We start from the raw sequence: 14,799 nt of genomic DNA on the forward strand, positions 1-14,799 counted from the left end.
TTTCATGAGGGGATCTGACAGACTGACCTGGGGATCTGCTAGACTGACCTTATAATAATACATACTATAGGTGACAGAGACACCATATAGAAGTTGTATGGTGTTTAAGTGACCTTTCAAGAGGGGATCTGTCAGACTGACCTGGGAATCTGCTAGACTGACCTTATAATAATACATACTATAGGTGACAGAGACACCATATAGAAGTTGTATGGTGTTTAAGTGACCTTTCAAGAGGGGATCTGTCAGACTGACCTGGGGATCTGCTAGACTGACCTTATAATAATACATACTATAGGTGACATAGACACCACATAGAAATTGTATGGTGTATAAGTGACCTTTCATGAGGGGATCTGATAGAGTGACCTTGAAATCTTCCAGACTCCCCTTATAATAGTACATACTATAGGTGACAGAACTATGGTTTGGAAACTGTAATGTGTATAGCATAAAGATGTATAAGTGATATTTCATTAGGGGATCTGGCAGACTGACCTTGGCATCTTCTAAACTGACCTTACAATACTACATGTACATACAATAAATCACAGAGACAATATATGGAAATTGTAATTTTCTGAGTGCATATTGTAAAGGAGTAGGCTTATATGTTACCTTACAGTATCTGGCAGAATGAAATTGTAAGCTCAAATAAAAGAAAATATTTTGCACCCGATATGACATGGTTTAAATAATAATTTTAAAAAATCTATTTTTTAAATATAGACTGATGACAATTTCTCTCCACATATACATGCAATCCACTTATTGTCACTGACAAGGGATTAAAATATCCCCCCATCCACACCTCCGTATTTTCCTTAGGATTGTAATACCATGTAACACAATATATATTCAATTCAATTATTTATTGATTCACCAAGCATGTTGGCATACAATCATGTTACACAATATGAGATATATAATGTAGTATATAATATAGTATAATATATATATATATATTATACTAGATGGCTACCTAACAACACTTGCATGTGCTTTACACTCATTCTCATATAAAACAGCAAAACCATGTCGCCAGTATTTATAGTTGAATTGTGAACAAAAGCATTGAAGAGTGTATGAAAAGAATTCTTTGTAAGTAAACTATTTCATTATCTATTCTAAAAATTTGTGCAAAGTTTAGACAAAACATATTTCTTTTGAAATAATTTTCATGATTACAAAAGAATTAGATATTAATACATGTGTCATTGAATGTTGGTTTATGTTGATTTGATTGCATAGTTTAAAATGTCTTTTGATTTCATTAAAACATTTTCACATTTTATATTGGGTTTTCTTCCTATATCATGCTAAATACAATACAAAATGGCCTCGTAAATTACTTCTGGCATTTTATACTACTCCATTTTAGAAACCATAACTTTTTTTCTGTTCGTCCTGAGCTGCAGATCTTTTTAGTAAGAATCTACGATATAATCAGCAACACATAAAAATAATAGAAATTAACATTCTACAAAGTTTATTTCTCAACTTTTCAAAGTTTCAATTTGCGGTTTTATATGAGAATCAGTGTTTAGTGACAATATTGAATTGAATTAAATACTCCAGTTTCAGTCGCTGCAATGTCAAAAACTTAAAACATGTTTGTTGTTTGGGTTGGGGGGGTGGGGGTGGGGGGTTGTTGTTTTTCGTTGTTGCACGAAAGGGCAAGTAATCACTGTAGTGTTTACAATAAAGGAGGTTAAACGGGTCTATATATAGAACTCGAAAATCATGCATATTCATAAGACGTGACGCGGTCGGTCTGCCGGATTACTTCTAACGCCTACCTTTTTTCCCTTTGTTAAAACATAGGTGGCGCAACGAACTTTTAGGTTCAATACACACTTCCGGTAGTAAATACACTCGAAAGCGAAAGAGATAATTTCATCGGATATGCCAACGTGCTGCTGTGTTCCTGGTTGTTCAACCCGCGGTGGTTTGAATTTTCTAAAAGATAAAAAGCTTAGGAAACTTTGGATTCTGGCAATCAAAAGAAATTGTGATGAATTTCGCTACAAACTTTGGTGCCCTGGGCCCTACAGTGTTGTGTGTCACAACCATTTTACCGAAGACGATTTCAGCACAGTAACTTCACACGGTAAATAACATTTTGAATATTTATAGTTTTCAATGATATTAAACGATGTTTTGTTAACATTAATGTTGGATATAAACGTTTTATGAACTTATAGTAGGCTGTCATGCCAAGAAATTCCTAGCAAAATCTCCGGTATAGAAAAACCGTTATAAATCAGTGACCGCAATTAAGAGATAAGCGACGGCTACTATTAATCAGCATGTAATATGCTCCTATTGAAGCCAACGAATTCAGACCGGACGGGATTTCTTGGCATGGTCAGGATTTTTGTGTATTCAACTAAAACACTCAAATAACCCCATACCGGCTTATTTGGTCATTTTTTGAAAATTATTTTTGCACATTAATGGCAAAAATTACAAATTGTGACCCCCCCCCCCTCCTTGCGCTTGATCTCTTAGGAAGGATATCATCAGATATTTTGAATGAATCGTTAGAGAAAGTTGTAATTTATCACTTGTTAGTGTAATTTATCACTTGTTAGAATTGATGCCAATAACGCATGTCGAATAACGCTGTTGGAAATGCTTATTGTTACCCTGCCGACACCGCAAAAACAACATCAAAGTCAAGCACGTGCAAAATCAGCTGGTCAAAAGCCAAATCACCCACCTCTACAACAAAAATTCAAAAAAATATTTAAATCCTTCTTTCATGGTTTCTACTCACAAAATTTCAAACACAATACTTGAATTTACACCTCACAAAAAATTGGAGAGCCTACCTCATAAGAAAAGTCCCATAAAACATGCAAAGTTCCAGGAATTATTTTCTTTCGGCCATGATTCGCGTGAACCTCCACATAAATAGAGTGATGCAACCAGTATGTGTCACATGTGTGTAAACACCCTGAGTGCACCTCAGGAAGTAGCCTCAGCTACCAAAATCAAATACTTCCTTTGTATACAACTGATTATTCCCGAAAATTACACAAAATTTCCTAATCAGGGGTACAAAAATTAAGAGAAAAGATGAAGAGGAAGTGAGAAGAATCGCGCAGGGGAAAAAATCAATTACCGGTATGATACCTTTACACATTAGACGATCGATCCCGATGCCGGCTTACTTTGTAGAATATTGAATATACCTTTCTTTATGCAGAATGTGTATTGATACAGTAGTTCATATTTTGAAAAATTATTTTTACACCCCCCCACCCTTTCAAATTTTCCGTTCCAAACTCGGCTATATCGTATCGTACTCGTTTACCATGCCAAGAAATTCCTAGCAAAATCTCCGGTATAGAAAAACCGTTATAAATCAGTGACCGCAATTAAGAGATAAGCGACGGCTACTATTAATCAGCATGTAATATGCTCCTATTGAAGCCAACGAATTCAGACCGGACGGGATTTCTTGGCATGTTTTGCCGGGGGGGGGGGGGTTACTTTGTGTATTTATAAATACCAAATAGTATAACAAAAAGAGGCACTTACTTTGTGCTGTGAATGTGCTCTAACTTAAAAGGGACTATAAAATGCAGTTGAGGGGTTTCAAACTTAGGAGAAAATAAAGGATAGAGAATATCAAATCACACTTGATTGTAAATACAGTCCTATTTTTACATCAGTTCAGATTTATTGTTGTTGTTTTTGAAATGATTTGATTCTAGCTTGTTGACTGAATTGTTGTTTTTGTTTTTTCACCAAGCGGAAAAGTTGAAAAAATTGACAACCTCAAAATGTGCAAAGAAACTGTCGAACTTGTGAACTTATTATGCAGTTTGCATTTTCATTGCTATTTTGTTGCGTCATAACTCACACAATTATAATGAGCTAGCCAGCAGAAGAAAACAATGAAGACCGACAAGTGTGCAGAATTTAAAGGACCTGAAGAAATGTCATACAGGTTAAGACTAAAGATTATCTTTGAATTTCCATAATTCTATTGAGAAAAAAAGTTCAATTGAATTTTAATCACACACACACACACACACACACACACACACACACACACACACATTTATTTATTATACACACACTGCAAATGTGTGGGTCTGTTTTAATGTAAAATTTTACGATTCAATTTAAGTGAAAATACATTATGTATTATGCATTTATATACTAGCTGCTAAAACCTCCAACCACAGATTTATTGAGCTTCCATTAAGATGAAATTCTAAAACATGTATTAAAAATATTAAATTACATGCAAGGTAAAAAAAAAAATAAAGATAGATATGATAGGGACATATATGATATTATAATTATTAAATTAGGAACTGATCCATTGAAGAGGCAAAGAAAGCCAGATGCTGTGCCGTCAGTTTTCCCATGGAGTGGATACAGGGATACTGACCATGCAAGAAGTGAAAGGAGAGCTGCTCGCAATTGCCGTACAATGGAGGAAAAGGATGAAACAGAAGAGGTCTTTATGGAATGTGATGATGCTGACGTTTCGAATGTCTCAAGCTTTTGTACCATACAGACAATGGATAATGACATAGCAGCATCAGATCGAATTAATGAACTTGATGTCCAACAGAGTGAAGATGTAAGCCTCATAGAGGCATCATGTCAAACTCTCCCAACACCCATGATGTCTATTGAAAATTTCTTTCATGACAGTGCGGGTATAATGTTTTACACTGGCCTTGCTTCTTACACAGATTTTCTTTTTGTACTGCATTGTTTAGGTGAAGCTGCCTATCATCTCAGATATTTGTATAACCAAGTTCAAAATTTATCAGTTGAAAACCAACTTTTTTTCTAACTTTGATCAAATTAAGACAGAACAAACCCAACTTTGAATTAAGTCGCTTATTTGGCATATCACAAACAACTGTAGATAACGTTTGGATTACATGGGTTAACTTCATGGCAAGACAATTTCAAGAAATAAATTTCTGGCTTGACAGAGACACAGTCACTTTCTTTTCACCCTGCGACTTCTTTCAAAAATTTCCCTCAACAAGAGTTATAATTGATGGGACCGAGATCCCAGTGAAAAATCCCAAACCCCCTGTTGCACAACAGTCAACCTTTTCTACTTACAAAAACAGAAACACTGTTAAAGTGCTTGTTGGTGCCACACCTGGATGACTTGTATCATACATTTCTCCAGCATATGGGGGGTCTACCAGTGATAGGCAAGTTGTTGAACGTAGCTCTCTTATTAACATATGTGACCCTGGGAACTCCATAATGTCAGATAAAGGATTCAATGTCCAGGATCTCTTTGCATCAAAGGATGTAAAAGTTAACATTCCGACATTTTTTAAAAAGCAAAAGCGTATGTCAAATAAGATTGTTTTAAGAGACAGAAAGATTTCGAGCAAGCGAGTGCATATTGAGAGGTTGATTGGACTTGCTAAAACATTCAAAATTTTAAAAGGACCTCTTAACTCTACAAAGACAAAATTAGCTAGTGAAATCTCTTGTTTGTTTCATTCTGTGCAATTTTCGAAAGTGCATTGTTCCTAGACATGCTTAAGGAAATTGATATGCAGCATGTTTATATATATATATATATATATATATATATATATATATATATGATATCAACTCTTTCTATTTGGATTATATACAGTATATAATCCATTATATATATATATATATATATATATATATATATATATATATCCTGTATATATACAGGACTTTATCCTTACAATACTGTACAAGTTCTAAGATTAGAATAAAATAGACTAAGATATGTACATAATACTATTATTCATACAGCCACACCCCAGATTGAATTCAAATGTATCATAAATAGATGTACTTTATTTATGAAAATATTAACTTTACAAAAAGAGGAACATTCTATATTGATCACTATTCAATGTTAATATGTGTATGTCAAATGTATACAAATGCTAAAATAAATCAATTAGGTATGATTTTAAGATTTATTCAGCATTTAGAAGATAATAAAATCTGTTTAATACAGATTTCTTGAAATGACAATTGAAGAATTTTTCTTATTCCTATGAATGTGTTGTTTCTGTGTACTTTAATTGTCTTCATGTATTTTAAAGTATAAACTACAAAAATGCATTCCTTTCTACCTGAACAGAACAGCTGTCCTTGGATTTGATAGTAATAGTCATGAGATTTGTCAAGTTCCAATTCATCATTCACATTTTTAAGATAAGAGACAGATTCCTCTGATATTTCTTTGTTTTTTGCTGTGTATGGACATTTGATTTCCACCAATGTGTTGTCATTAATGATAGCATCAGGCGATGCAGCCAAATATGGGTGTGTTTTAGACACAAAAATGCCACATTTAAGGGCATGTAATTCAGATTTATCTTGAAATCCCTGTAAAGCAAGAGCTTCATAGCATTTACCATGTAAAATAGCTGGGGCAAATATTTATGGTGAATATTTTGTCAAATTATTTGCTACTTTGTTAAAGTCAGTCTTCTCTGTTGCTTTGCAAATTTTGCCAAAGTTAGATGAGTGAATTCTTTTCCTCCGTTCATTATGCCAAATTGAATTACTGCTCTGTCCGCACGTCTGTCTTAAAAATGTCGTCATCACTTATATGTGTTATGTTCATTTGTCTTAACCAATTGTCGGAGAGCGATTCTTGTAGATAGTCAAGATCATTATCTAAACCTAATGTATTTGCTAATGCATACAGCTGAGAGACTGGGAAAGAATTTATCTTTGGATGGTTTAACCACACATTTCGAAAAGTGTCTTGGTATCCAGCTGCATTCTGAAATTCTCTTGGCCGAGGGTCAAAGTTAACATCCAGGTCTCGATTTGCCAAAGGGAAGTCTTTGGCCTTGATCGGACTGCCTTTATACGGTCTAGTTTGGTGAAGGGTTTGGAGATTTTGGGTGCAGGTTTCTTCTGTAACAATTTCACCACACTCACAAGACATTTGCAATGCAAATAACACAGTACACACGTTTACATGTAGCAGATGGACCCATCCCAGCTGCACATTCACACTGGCACTGCACAACACAGCCATCAACATCAACACACACATAAACTTTGTATGAAATATTCCTCTTCATCTCTGCTTTACATTCAGTCCTTACAAAAAACATATCTACATCACACGCCAATCGCACATATTTCAGAAACTTGCTTTCATATATATATTTCACATGGTCATCAAGACTTTTCCCATTTTCCCCAAATAAGCAGCAATTGCTTCTTCTTTAACAGGTGTGACTTGCGTGTCTTTGTTTACATCTTTAAACTGATCGTAATTTGGGACTTTCATTTCATACTCTTGCCCAACTTTTTCACAGCCACCAAAATGATCATTCCTGTCATAAGCTTCAAGTCTGAAAAAAAAAGCACAGACTTGTGTATTAATTTAAAGACCCAATTTTAAGTTGACACCCCCAAATTGTAAGCTGCCTGCCAATCAAATATTTAACAATAGATCTCAGGTAGAGTGACATCTGCAGACACTGTGGTCTGGGGGTACCCCAGAGAGGTGTTTTGATAACAATAACAGCCAGTATCTACAGGGGAGTCAAGTCAACTCGTACCCTGACCGACTCGTACCCAGGTCAACTCGTACCTAATAGGTCAACTCGTACCCAAATAGTAAAAGTCCCGAGAATCTGGTTACGAGTTGACTCCTCCTCTTCAATTAATGACAACTCGTACCTAAGCGATATGTCACTTATATGCGCATAGATATATTGCATTATGGGCAGATTCTTGGGTACGAGATGACTTTTGCCTTTTGGGTACGAATTGACCTATGGGGTACGAGTTGACCTGGGTACGAGTCGGTCAGGGTACGAGTTGACTAGAAATCTCTACAGGCATTCTTTAGATCTTGAGGAAGCCCAGTATACCCGAGTTTTGATAGCAATGCCCTGTCCACAACTGCTATTGTAATTCGATTGTTTTTAAAAAGGCACCTGAACAATGCAATTTCAATATAATTGTAATTTCCCCCCTCTATATACCTGTACATGTATTATAAATTACACAATCAGAAATCAAACAATAATTTGCACAATAATTTCTAAAACTTGTAACATACTGAAATAATTTATGTCATCAATTTATGATACATACCTCTATATTTATAACAGAAATTATTCATTGAGTCAATGATAGAGAGAGAGAGAGGGGGGGGGGTGTAGAATGTGTGTCAGCTACCCTTAGGAATACAACCATTATTCAAACACTATGGCCACAGAAACTCGGTTGACCTGAGACAGGTCCTGTGTATATCAAAACTATAAAAAGCATGGACAGGTTGATTTCTACCATGTTCTGCTTCTGTGTATTTCTTTGAGTGCCATGGGATATAGCAATTAACACCTTGGTAGACCCTGGCCACTCCAGGTAAATAACATCTGTTTAGATTAGGCTCCGCCTACATTTCCACTGACCGTACGGTCATGAGATGTTACTAAAAATAGAGTTCAACTTGAAAAAGGTAAGTGAGATTATCTTTTGTGGTTAAATTTAGTTGCAATACCTCTGAGGAAAAATTCAATTATATATGAATGTCAAATTTTCTGGGCATGAGTTGTAAATTTGAATATAAATAGAGAAATTCTGTTTCTTTATCATATAATCATATACAATTCAAGCACCTGGAGTTATTGTTCATTTTAGTTATTATTACTTAATATTACATATATCAGCAGTGCTCCAAGTTGCGAGTAAAACGGTCGCATTTGCGACCAGAAAATCAATTTTGCGACTAGAGATTATATTTAAGTTGCATTTTCGCGAGTGAAGAAAATTTGGGCAACCAGTAAAATTTTAGAATCGGGATCGGAAGTCTGAATAAATATTTTTAGTCTCGGTCAAAACAATCAAGATGGCGGGAAAACGAGGTTTAGAGCACTTTGGATTTATCAATAGTAAAAACCAGAAGCCTCAGCCTTGTACATGTAACAAAGAAATTCAAGAATCACACGGGGAAAGTTCTACATCAAAAGATGGCGTAGCAATGTCTAAAGAGAAATGCAAAAGTAAAGGAAGAACCCCAGTCCTGAAATGGCGGAGGAAATTTTCGTGATGGCAAAATGTTTTGCAGAATTTGTGAGGCCAATAAGCCAGCAACGTCCACAATTTCTAGACACCCATTGTCCTATTTCGCCACGACCGAGTGTACATCTTTCAAAACGTGGAAATGTGACTATTCACGGTAACAGTAAGATACATCTCACATGTCGTTGTCCGTGACTGCATTATTAGCAGTAAGTCGAGCGGGGAAACTGTTGCTGTTAATTTTCAAAGACAATCAAACTCGGGATGTAGTGTTCTTATTGATGCTGGTACTAATTGTTCAGCAAAAGATCCAACAAAACTAGGAGCTCTTATTCGCATAACATGATAAGCAGTGAAGGCCCACTTATTGATAACTTTAAAGCAAATCCTTGTATAGAACGCTGGGTTTCTTCTCCAGAAGCGTACTGTAAAATATACAGGATGGCCCAATGCAATACAACTTTTGCCAGAGTAAATACTTGACTTGTTAGCATCCAGCATGTTTCACAGTACAGTACATTTCTATTCAGTTTCAAAATATAAACAACCAAAATGTATGCATGGTGTTGATTTTTTACTTCCAAGATATTCATATTTTTTAAAAAAAACCTTGTAAGTCTTATATTTACAAAAGCTTTTACTATGGCGAGTAGAAAGTTTGAACATGGCGACTAGAAATTTGAAAATGGCGACCAGAAATATTTTTATGTCGCCATTTTGCGATCTGATAGCAGATGCGACTTGGAGCACTGTATCATGTTTTTTTTATTAATCAATAAAAGCCCTGCGGCAATATGTGATGTGTGTGTGTTTTTTTTTTTTTTTTTTTTTTGTTTTTTTTTTATATATATCGGCATTTTTACAAGACAAAAATCCGTACCTGTATCCGGAAACAATCGTGTCCGCTCACGTTACCGATACGGAACTAACATTTTTTCCACTCGTCAAAACTCGTTTTGATAATTTACTTTACAATTCTGCCTCCTTCAACACTAAGGCCATAACAAATCATAACAGTCCTCCAGATAACTACCACCAAATAAATCCCTACCCAAATTATTTACTCTAAATATTGCAACCCGGCCAATTGAGTCTTTGACCCATTTTTTAACCTTTGCATGCCTAGTCAATACCCTGGTGCAGTTACCTGGACTAGAAATTATCTTATATCTGTTAAGTTGATTTACAAACTAAATACATGTACATAGCCGTTAGCAGTTACGGGATTTCGGTCAATTCTTTCCTATAAGCAATATTCATTACCCCGGACCGAAAAACTAGAGATCTGTATTATTCGATCTTCATTTACCGATATATGTATATGATTTAAATGAGTTGAATTTTCATTGAGGGAATCATTGCACAAGGCGGTCAACTGTCATGCCACGCAAACGACAGACATCCGACCAACCACCCAAAAGGGGGAGACGGCTAGACGGCCAAGCTATGCCACCGCCTGATCCACAACCTGACCAGGATAAAAGTCGTCAATCGATGGAGACCCTACAGTACCCTTCTCATTCCCAGTTAAGTTTACCGGCCCCGCTGCAGGGTACAGAGGACCAACAAAATCTGCAGATTCCACAGCAGCATATTATATACAGACAATCTCACTTCCCCCACAGCAGAGCCCACCAGAGGTACAGCAGACAGCAGAAGGTAATGATGTTGTACCTATGCAATCAGTGCATAATTTAGGCATGCATGTTAGCGAGTCAGTTAGGCACAATATAGTGCAAGGGAAATTTATTGAACTTCAATCCCTCATCCCATCTGCTGGGGGTCAAAGAAACTTGGTACTCACTAGTGCAGGGGAGATAATCACCAAAGAGGCAACAAAAAAGATTGACTCCATTGATAAATGGACCGATGCAATGCTAATATTTGCATCAATATATCTGGCCTCGCACCCTGCTAAATCATCTGAGTTACTAAAGTACATCCATACAGTAAGGCTAGGGGCAGTAAGTTGGTTTGCTTATGACACCCAATACCGACTTCGCAAGGCTATTAATCCAGTCAGCTCCTGGGGGAAGTTGATACAGAATTATGGCTACTTTATATGTCACCTAAACCCTACATTCCATCACAAACAACACAAAAGTGCTTCGACTACAACTTTAAGGGCATTTGCACAAAAATGCAATGCCATTATTCTCATTCGTGCACTCGTTGTAGTGGCCTGCACCTGCAAGTTAATTGCAATCCAAATAAGCCCCAGTTCTATACACCTTATGGACAAAAATCGGGTCAATCATCTTTTCGTCGCCCAAGCCCCTCGTACACCTCGTCCAATCACCATGCAGGTTTTCAAAACCAACATCAATATTGGAGACAGCAGTCACCACAACCACACAAATTCAGTAATGCTGGCAACCAAAAACATATGGGAACTAGGAAAAACCCCAATCAATAAATCGGTGCTAAAAAAAAGTACCTGGTAAACTATCCCAATAGATCTGTAGCAAACAAATTATTGTCAGGATTTTCTTTTGGATTCCATTTACATTATTCAGGCCCAAGAACCCATTTAGAAAATAGTAATTTAATTTCAGCATGTCAACATCCCCACGAAATTATGGAAAAAAATAAACAATGAGGTTAAATTAGGAAGGATTGGAGGACCATTTAAGAAACTGCCTATATCTAATCTGCGCATATCTCCTATTGGAATTGTTCCGAAAGGTGATAATTCAGGGTGGCGCCTTATTACGCATTTGTCATTTCCTCCGTATAATAGCGTGAACCTGTATATTGACCCTTTAGAATCCACAGTGCATTATACATCTTTTGATGCTGTTGTCCAAATGTTAGCTAAAGTAGGTAGGGGGGCTTATATTGGGAAGATGGATATTAAATCAGCATTTAGACTGCTACCTATTAATCCAGGTGACTTTGACGTATTGGGAATCAAGGTAGATGGAAATTATTACATAGACAAGTGCCTTCCAATGGGTTGTTCTTTATCATGCAAAGTTTTCGAGGAGTTTGCTACTTTTTTACAATGGGTTGTGGAACAAAAGAGTGGCTTGACTACCATTGATCATTACCTAGATGATTTTATTTTCGCTGGCAAGGATTTTTTAAATAGTTCAAAGTTAATGGTTACATTTAAACAAACAAATCAGGAATTAGGGGTTCCATTGGCAGAGGACAAATCTTTAGGTCCCACACATAGTCTAGTGTTTTTAGGGCTAGAAATTGATACTGATGACATGATGGTACGGGTTCCAACTGCAAAGTGCATATAACTTAGTCTATTGCTAAAGCAACTTGTAAGCAGAAAGCGGGTAACGCTACGTCAATTACAGTCATTGTTAGGGAAGCTCAATTTCTTTACTAAAGCTATTGCACCAGGTAGGGCTTTTGTTAGGCGAATGCATGATGCAACCATTGGTGTGCGGCAGCCACACCACTCAGTGAAATTGAATCAAGAAGTGAAGGAAGATATGCACTTATGGTTAACATTTTTGCAAGAGTTTAACGGGAAAGTGTACTTTTGTGAGTCGGAGTGGTCTTCCAACTTAGTGCTAGACTTGTTTACAGACAGCTCAGGTGCTAAGGATCTGGGCTGTGGGGCATACTTTCAAGGGGAATGGTGCTACTTTCCTTGGCCTTCGGGTTGGGATAGAACAGACATCCTTTCAGACATGACAACACTTGAGTTGATCCCAGTGGTATTAGCCATAAGTCTATGGGGGAGAAATCTTGAAAATAGGAAAGTACTGTTTCACATTGATAACCAGGCACTGGTCACTATCCTCAACAAGCAAACATCCAAATCAAAAAGAGTGATGAGTTTGCTCCGTCCTTTCATAATAAAATGTATGTTGAACAACTTGTTGTTCAGGGCAGTATACATAAATACAAAATGTAATGAAATTGCTGATTCAATATCTCGTAAACAGTGGCAACGCTTCCACCAGGTCGCGCCTCATGCACAGACCTCACCGTTGAGCGTTCCAGCCAACTTCCAGTCTCTCATCTCCAAACTGAAGTAAACAAACTTCTTCATGCAGCCCTCTCTGGAAATAAGCACAAGGCATACCAAACTGGTCTCCAGGCTTATAATAGTTTTTGTAGTCAACATGGTCATAATTCCCCATGGCCACCCTCTCTCGATTCAGTAGTTCAGTTTGTAGCATACTTGTCACTCAAGGGTCTTACCTATGCAACGGTGCGTTCCTACCTAGCAGGTTTATCCCACTTTGTAAAATTGCAAGGCTACCAAGATCCGACCAACCAATTCTTGGTAACTAAGTTATTGCAAGGTCTGAAATGTATTGCCCATACGCGGGATTGCAGATTGCCAATTACAAAGCAACTTTTGCAAGATATAATAGCAATACTGCCCAGTGTATGCACAAACAACTATGAAACACTATTGTTTTCTGCTGCCTTCACTACTGCCTTTCATGGGTTCTTGAGAGTTAGTGAAGTAGTTGTATCACACAAAAACAATCAAAGGGTCTTACTGAGGGAAAATCTACATATTGATAACATCAATTCATGCCTGCAGCTGGAAGTAACATTTTCCAAAACTGACCAAGCTGGCAGGGGAACAACTTTACAAATCCAAAGCACGGGTGATATTGCATGCCCTTACAAAATACTCACAAAGTTCTTGATGATGAGGCCAAAGCATAAAGGTCCACTTTTTTGTCATTTTTGTGGTTCCCCTGTTACTAGGTATCAATTTACATCTGTCTTGGAAAAGGCAATATCAGCTCTCAAATTGGATACAAAAGCCTATAAATCTCATTCCTTTAGAATAGGGGCCAGCACGGAATTGGCAGTAAGAGGGTTTCCACCCAGTGTTATACAATCCTCAGGAAGATGGACATCATATTGTTATAAAACTTATATACGCATACCAAAATTTTAAAATCAGTATCGTGTAATTTCAGATGAACAGTTCATTTGGATGTTTGGGTCATCTATCAAAAAACGTGCACATGTAGAGTCATTACATAGGCCTGGTGGGACCAATCTCAATTTAAAAAGGATAAAAGTTTCATTGTGGTGGCAGGGTTATGGAGGACTCGAATTGATCAAAGCCATTAACAAGATAAAAACCCTACGGTTAGTAGGCCCTTCCCCTACCGCCTTGTTAATCCACTGTGGCGGTAACGAATTGGGTAAAACTTCTGTGAGAAAAATAAGATTGGCAATAAATCAATGGTTCATTATCTAAGACAAGAATTTTGTAGTGCACACATCATATGGTCTCTTATTTTGCCCAGAATTGCCTGGCGATACACACAAAACACAAAAGCTATGGAGAAAGCTAGAAAACAAATTAATTCCTTTATTCAGAGTAGAGTGTGCGAGGTTGGGGGTTCCATCATTCACTACCCTGACATATCCGACCATCCTCAATTTTTTCAATCCGATGGGGTACATTTATCACAATTGGGCAATCAAATATTCTTGAATACCTTGCAAGGCGGGCTGGAATCTATCATGAAATTCAAGGTCCAAGTTTACCCTCCACTATAAGTTTTCCCACACGTAACCTGACAAGGCACGGCTGCCGCTCTTACCCCCACCCAATCGGTGGCGGAGACTCAACTGGAAGGGCTTTGGTGCAAAGCTCTTGCAGTTGAGTCTTTTGGCCCAACGAACGGCTTATTATGTACATGTGAAATATATGACATTTGATTTGAAAATTCGGCCTTGATTTCTGCTCCTCCCAGGCTTAAGGCCATGTTTGTTTGATGTGTTTGAATCTCGACCTTGACCTCTGCATATCCCAGG

At 37.1% G+C, this 14,799-nt stretch overlaps 1 pseudogene; it reads left to right on the top strand.

Moving 5' to 3' along the window:
• The first annotated feature begins 4,346 nt into the window (after nucleotides 1–4,346).
• LOC130052204 (uncharacterized) lies at nucleotides 4,347–5,542 on the top strand (annotated as a pseudogene).
• The last annotated feature ends 9,257 nt before the right edge of the window (nucleotides 5,543–14,799 follow it).

The sequence above is a fragment of the Ostrea edulis genome, chromosome 2 (assembly GCF_947568905.1).
Source record: "Ostrea edulis chromosome 2, xbOstEdul1.1, whole genome shotgun sequence".
NCBI lineage: Eukaryota > Metazoa > Mollusca > Bivalvia > Ostreida > Ostreidae > Ostrea > Ostrea edulis.